The sequence below is a fragment of the Lolium rigidum genome, chromosome 5 (genome assembly GCF_022539505.1).
Source record: "Lolium rigidum isolate FL_2022 chromosome 5, APGP_CSIRO_Lrig_0.1, whole genome shotgun sequence".
Taxonomy (NCBI): domain Eukaryota; kingdom Viridiplantae; phylum Streptophyta; class Magnoliopsida; order Poales; family Poaceae; genus Lolium; species Lolium rigidum.
Genome location: NC_061512.1, coordinates 220,170,040 through 220,176,039, shown reverse-complemented (window position 1 = coordinate 220,176,039; position 6,000 = coordinate 220,170,040).

Sequence of the window (6,000 nt, the reverse complement as noted above, 5' to 3'; positions counted from 1 at the left end):
ACCGGCGTTGATTGTGGAGCTGGGCGCGAGAGTGGAACGGGCGGCTCCGAGCTGCATATTTTTCGAAATGGGAGCTTAGGGCATCTCCAACCGAGCGATCCAAATCGCGCCCGCGCGTCCGGATGGGTCCAACCGGACGAAAACGCGACCAAGTGCGCGGACCCATCCCTAAATCGGATGGCCGCGGCGTCCGGGACGACCCAAATCTGGGGCGAGTTTGCGTGGCCGCGGCGCCGGGACGACCCAAACCCGGCCCAAATCTGGGGCGAGTTTGTGTGGCCGCGGACGCCGAATGCTGGTCGCTCGCGTCCGCCCCTTGTCCGCCCATGGCCCGCGTGTCATAGAAATAGAAAAAATTTCATTAAAAGGAACCATTACATTTTTTTTAGCCTACTACTTCTATCCTAATACGTACGGGGCCGGCGACTCCTCGCTGGCTCGCCGTCGGGGCCGTGGATTTCACTCGACGCGGGCGGCCTGTACGCGTGAGGATTCCACTCCAGCTTAAGAGCTGGGTGGTGCGGCGGAGGCCTTCATCCTCCACGTGGCCTGCGCAGGTGCGTGGCATGGCGATGGAGAGGGCGCCGGAGAAGGTGGAGGGGGAGAGGACGGCGAAGCGGGTGTGATGCGGTCTGAGACCGCCGCCGTCTTTTATAGCCGGCGGCCTGGCGGGAAACTTGGGCGCGAGCGCGCGCGCGCGGGAACTTTCCCGCGCGTTCCACCGCCCACCATTTTTGTCCCGTCGAGGCCTGCTATGGCGCAGCGCCGCGCAAGGAAGACGAACCACGTGGCGTCTTTTTGGGTCACCGCGTTGGGCGCAGCATGCGACCCAAACGGACACGCGGACTCGGGCCGCTGTCCGCGTGTCCGCTCGGCCACCCAAACGGCCCAAAACGGACGGCCCAACGCGTCCGTTTGGGTCGCCCGGTTGGAGATGCCCTTAGAGCCCCAGCCTCGTATCTAGAAGATGCACACAGCCCTTTTATTATGGCATAGTTTTAAAGTATCAAATCATCCAGCAAATTGATATTACACCCCGCTCACGGGTCAATCAAAGTGGCTGTAAAAATCAGCCATAGAAAGAAAGATGAAACCAAAAAAAAAAAGTCTAAGTGCCATCTCCAATGCGTCTAGATTACCATGTGTCACACAAAACACCACCTGGAGACCATGTGTTACACGAAACATTACCTAGACATTTTTTACTTCCTCCGATCCATATTACTTGTTGCTAATATAGGTGTATCTAGATATATTTTAGTTGTAGATATTTTTTTGAAACGCGGGCAAAATCTTTGCCCATTCTATTAATTAAGAAGAAGTTTTACAAGAAAGTAAAAGGTCTTAAGATTTATTACACCCTCACTCTCCCGGCATCAAATAGCCCAAAATCTTTGCATATGCTAACACCCATAGCCTAGCCTCGGTCTTAGCCCTATCGAAGACGACTTGCGAAGGCGCACGTTTATTGTTGAACACCCTATTATTCTGCTCCTTCCACACTTCCCAAAGAATAAGCATGGCAAGGGATGCCACACTGAAAGTTCAGAGATAGTAAACCTAGAGGGGAGTGAATAGGTTTCTACAAATTTTAATTCTTTTTTGCAATATTAGACTTTGCGGAATATAAAGGTGAGCCTAGTGCAAACTAGATGAGGCACCATATATGATGATACAAGTAACTCAAGCACGAAGGCTCTCACATGAAAATCCACAGCCCGGATGCTTCCGGGCCTCTTTTGCCCACCTAGGGTTTCCAAAGAACCCTAGAGAGCAAGTATCTTTATGAATACAAGGGGGAACAAGATTTGACTCGGTAGAACGGTAGATCAGGACCTCCTCTATCTTTTCCCCGGAGGGATTTGAGTTTGGGTAGAGGAGGAGGAAGATCTGAGGCTTTTGGTGTTTCTAACAATGAAGTATGAGAGAGAGAGCTCAAAACAGCTTGTAGTGTAGTGCCTCACTGTTCAGAGGTAGGAGAAGGGGTATTTATAGTGTCACTTGAAATCTGGTCGTTGCGACTTGTCCACCTCAGCAATTCTTCGAGCAACTCGGTCAACCGGGCCTGGGACCGGGACGTCCGGCGCAGGGGCCGGTCAGACTAGGCCAGGGACCAGGCCTTCCGGTCCAAACCGGAGCTGGGACCGGGCCTTGACCGGGGCATGTCTTTGTCGTACAGAACATGCCTCTGGTTGGCACCGCGAGCGAGGCCGGTTGGCGCCGGGCGTCCGGTCCACAGCCCGGTCCGACCGGGCGGATGACCGGACCAGGCCGGTCCGGCACCGGGCCTGTGACCGGGACACATCTGTGTCATATAGTACATGGCCCCGGTTGGCACCAGTCCAGGGGCCGGTCGGCGTCGGGATGGCCGGTGCCAGGGACGGTCTGACCGGGCCTATGACCGGCCAGGTGCTGAGGAGACCTTCTTCATTTTTGTCGAAGTGGGGGGTCTCCCTTTACCTTCTTGTTCCATTGATACATCATTAGGCCTATTTGGCTAATACCTGGGAATAATCTCATAGACATGTATTAGACCAAATACGCTAGCAAGGTGTCATTGTTACCAAAATAATGGATAAGGGTAAAATACCCTTACAATCTCCCCCTTTTTGGTATACGATGACAAACCGAGCTACAATCACATTTAGATATTACTAGCAAGTAACCCATGCGTTGCAACGGATAACTAAATTTATATTAAATATTTTTGCCGGGTCTCACCTATGGTAAGAGCATCTCCAGCCGGCGCGCCCCAAATAGGCGCCGACACGGGCGTCGGCATTGTCGTATGGGGTCGCCGCGAGCATCCTCTATTTGGGGATGCTGCCTCCCACACCGACGCCCCCATACGCCAGCCCTGATAGAATTTGAAACTGTGAATGACATTTAAAACCGGAATTCATACGAATTTCATACGAAATTTATACAAAAATTATTTGAATTTAAACCTAAATAAAACTTAAACTTAACCCTAATCTACTGGCCGTCGGTTGGGCGCGCGATGAGTCTGCCTCGTCTGCATTCTTCCTCTTTGCCGCCTGCGTCCGTGCCCACCTCTCGGCCCTTGCTTCGCGCATCTGGCGGTGGAGCATGGCGGCCGGTGTCGCGGGATCTTGCTGGCGGCGCTGTGCCCGGGCTGCCAGCCTTTGCCGAGAAGCCTCGTTCTCGGCGCGCCTCGCTTGCTCGCGGGCGAACGCCTCCTTGTGGCGATGAGCGTTCAGCTCGATGAGCTTCTGTCGCTCCGCCTCCATGAGGAGGCATTCCGCCTCCTCCGTGGCCACTCGCTGGCGCGAGATCTCGAGGGCATGCACGAGGTTCGCATCATTGACGAACTCCCGCTCCTCCTCCTTCAACCTCCGAAAGCGATGCGCGTTCAACGACGCCAGGATCGCCGCTCGCTCCGGTCGGCGGGGGCTCGCGGCCGCTCGCCCGACTACGCCGCCTCCCCTCCGCCCCAGCCTTCCGTCCGTGATGTAGGCCTCGTGCCACACCGTGGACCGTGGGTCCACCGCATCGTCGCAGCTGTAGTCCGCGTCGGCTGCGGCTCCGCGCTCCGGCTGCGGTGATGGTGGTGGTGGAGGCGCCGCAGGCAGCGTGCGGACATTCACGCCAAGCATGGACTACGTTGAGACGACGCAACATTTTTGAGGTGGAGAGGAGATACTGGCGCGGCGGCGGTGGTGGAGATGAGAGGATAGCACCGCGGCGGTGGACGGCGTACGTACTAATAGGGGTGCTAACTCACCCGCATTTACGGCGGCGTAGACGAGTGGACGCCGCCTAGCCAGTCGCCGCCCTCGTCGCCACCTCGGTTTCCGCCCGGGAGACCACTAAACGCCAACGACCAACCTTCCCGCGTCGTTTTCGATGCGAACCATCGCGTCCTCTCGCTGACAAGCCGCCCCCACCCACGAAAACCGTCGTGTCGCGAGGCGCCGGTGCGCCCGATTCGCGCCCTTCACAAAGAGGCCGCTACGGGGTTGACGGTGTTTCTATTGGGCTCGAAAAATTGCCGGCGCTATTTGGGGCACGCCGGCGCGAGCGCATTTTCGATGCCGGCCCCCAAAACTCTACCGGGGCTGCTATCGGGGCTGCCGGTGGAGATGCTCTTAGAAAGATGTCTATCATCTTGTTGGCAGAAGAGGGATGGAATGGAACTACCTTTTAGTTACCTAGTTGTTCATGCAAAAAGGTATGTGTCCTTTTTGGCTTGGACGAAAATGCCAAAATTCGGTATATATCAAAAAGTTTGTCGCACTTAACTCAATGCAAAAACCTTAAATCTATTACAACAAAAATTACCGAACATGAAATGATAAAACTGTATTTTGATCAAAATCTTGATTAAAGCTCAACCAGAAATGTACAAGGAAATTAGCAGATTATTTTATATCTAAACCAATACGTATATAGCAGAATTAACCACAGATTGAAACTCCAGAATTAAGAATCAGAAGCTTACTCATAGGAAAAACTTTTCAATATATGGCTTGGTAAAGAAATTTCAGGTTTCTTGACAGATTATTGCTTTCAATTATCCATAGCACATGGTATGAAATTCATGTACATCCGTTCCAAGCATCCTGCGAATTAATCTCCTGACAGAAGCCATGAATTATCTAGTGTGTGGACGGTTACCCGATACCGTACCAGTTGTTTGGGAACATTTTGCTAACCATCGAGGCCATCAGTTACATTAGCTGAAGATACACAATTACACTGATTTCGTTTTAGCACTGCACTGACAGAAACAGAAAAGAGAGGCAGCGCAGGATGGAGAAGCCGCCGGCCATGGGAACCACGAGTGACGCCGGGCGCCGATTTTCAACACCAATCCGGCCGGGCGGAGCCTGGCTTGTGAGGCCCGACCTGGATCCAAAATCAGGCTTCATCAAACCGGTACTGTAGTCTAGCATCGACCCTGCAGCATAGGGGTCTTCCTCCGCCTCCATGTTCACATGAACCGAGGCGCAGCTGTTGGGATCTTGAGATTCACGCCCCCAGAGAAGTCGGCACTCACCCCATTGACCGGCTAGTGCGGAGCTGCAGCCGTGCAGGCGGCTCCAGCAACCAGGGCCTCCAATCCCGTACCAGGTCGCGATGGGAGCAAAAGGTTGATGTGTGAGGAATCCCTTGTCGGCGACGGGTGGCCTCAGGCGTCGACGATGAACCGGCTTCTGTTCGGCGGAGTGGGGTTGCGCCGGTAGCCGGCGGAGGCTGGCGAGCCCCTCGGCGGCGCAGGCAGGGATCCCATGGGGAAGCCAGGGCCCAGGGGTGAGGCAGTCAGGGGTGTCCTCAGATTTTATTTTCTGATCCGAACCGTTATTTTGACTTAACTTGGCGGTGGCAGCGTGCCGTAATTTTTTGCCAACTTCAGTGGCAAAAACAAACGGACGACGGAAACCCTTTTTGTTTTATCTCTACTATATATAAAACTAGTACAAATGCCCGTGCGTTGCCACGGCCCTCAAATAATAGTTAAATAAAATAACGAATAATGACCGAGCTCCAACCGAGAAATCAAATTTGTAAAATATTTTGACATTGTTGTCGATGCAAAGGAAGTCCATGATTGTCCTTATTCTTGCCAATTCTGTCAAGCCAAAACAGGTTACATGTGCACCTCCATTCTGCAATGAATCTACAATGCTTGCAAACATTTTGATATTCTTGTAACACTCACAAAAGTATATTGCTCTCAAATATATGTAGAATTTACATCACATTTGAATATTTGCTAATGTTTGCGCAAGCAGACAAATCAGCACTGGCAAACTGCCTCCAAGATCATTTCATATCTCACTTGATACTGGCAGTCTATAATACCAGAACTTCACGTTAATTATTGACGAAGGCTCTCCCATTCTTTCTTGACCACTTCGCGAGAAATTTTGACACTAAAGTGCTTCATGAAGTTGGCCTTATTATGACAATTGAGAGTTACTTAAAATTTAAGGCTCCGCTTGGTTTACCATTTTTTAGCCAAAACTGGCGCGAAAA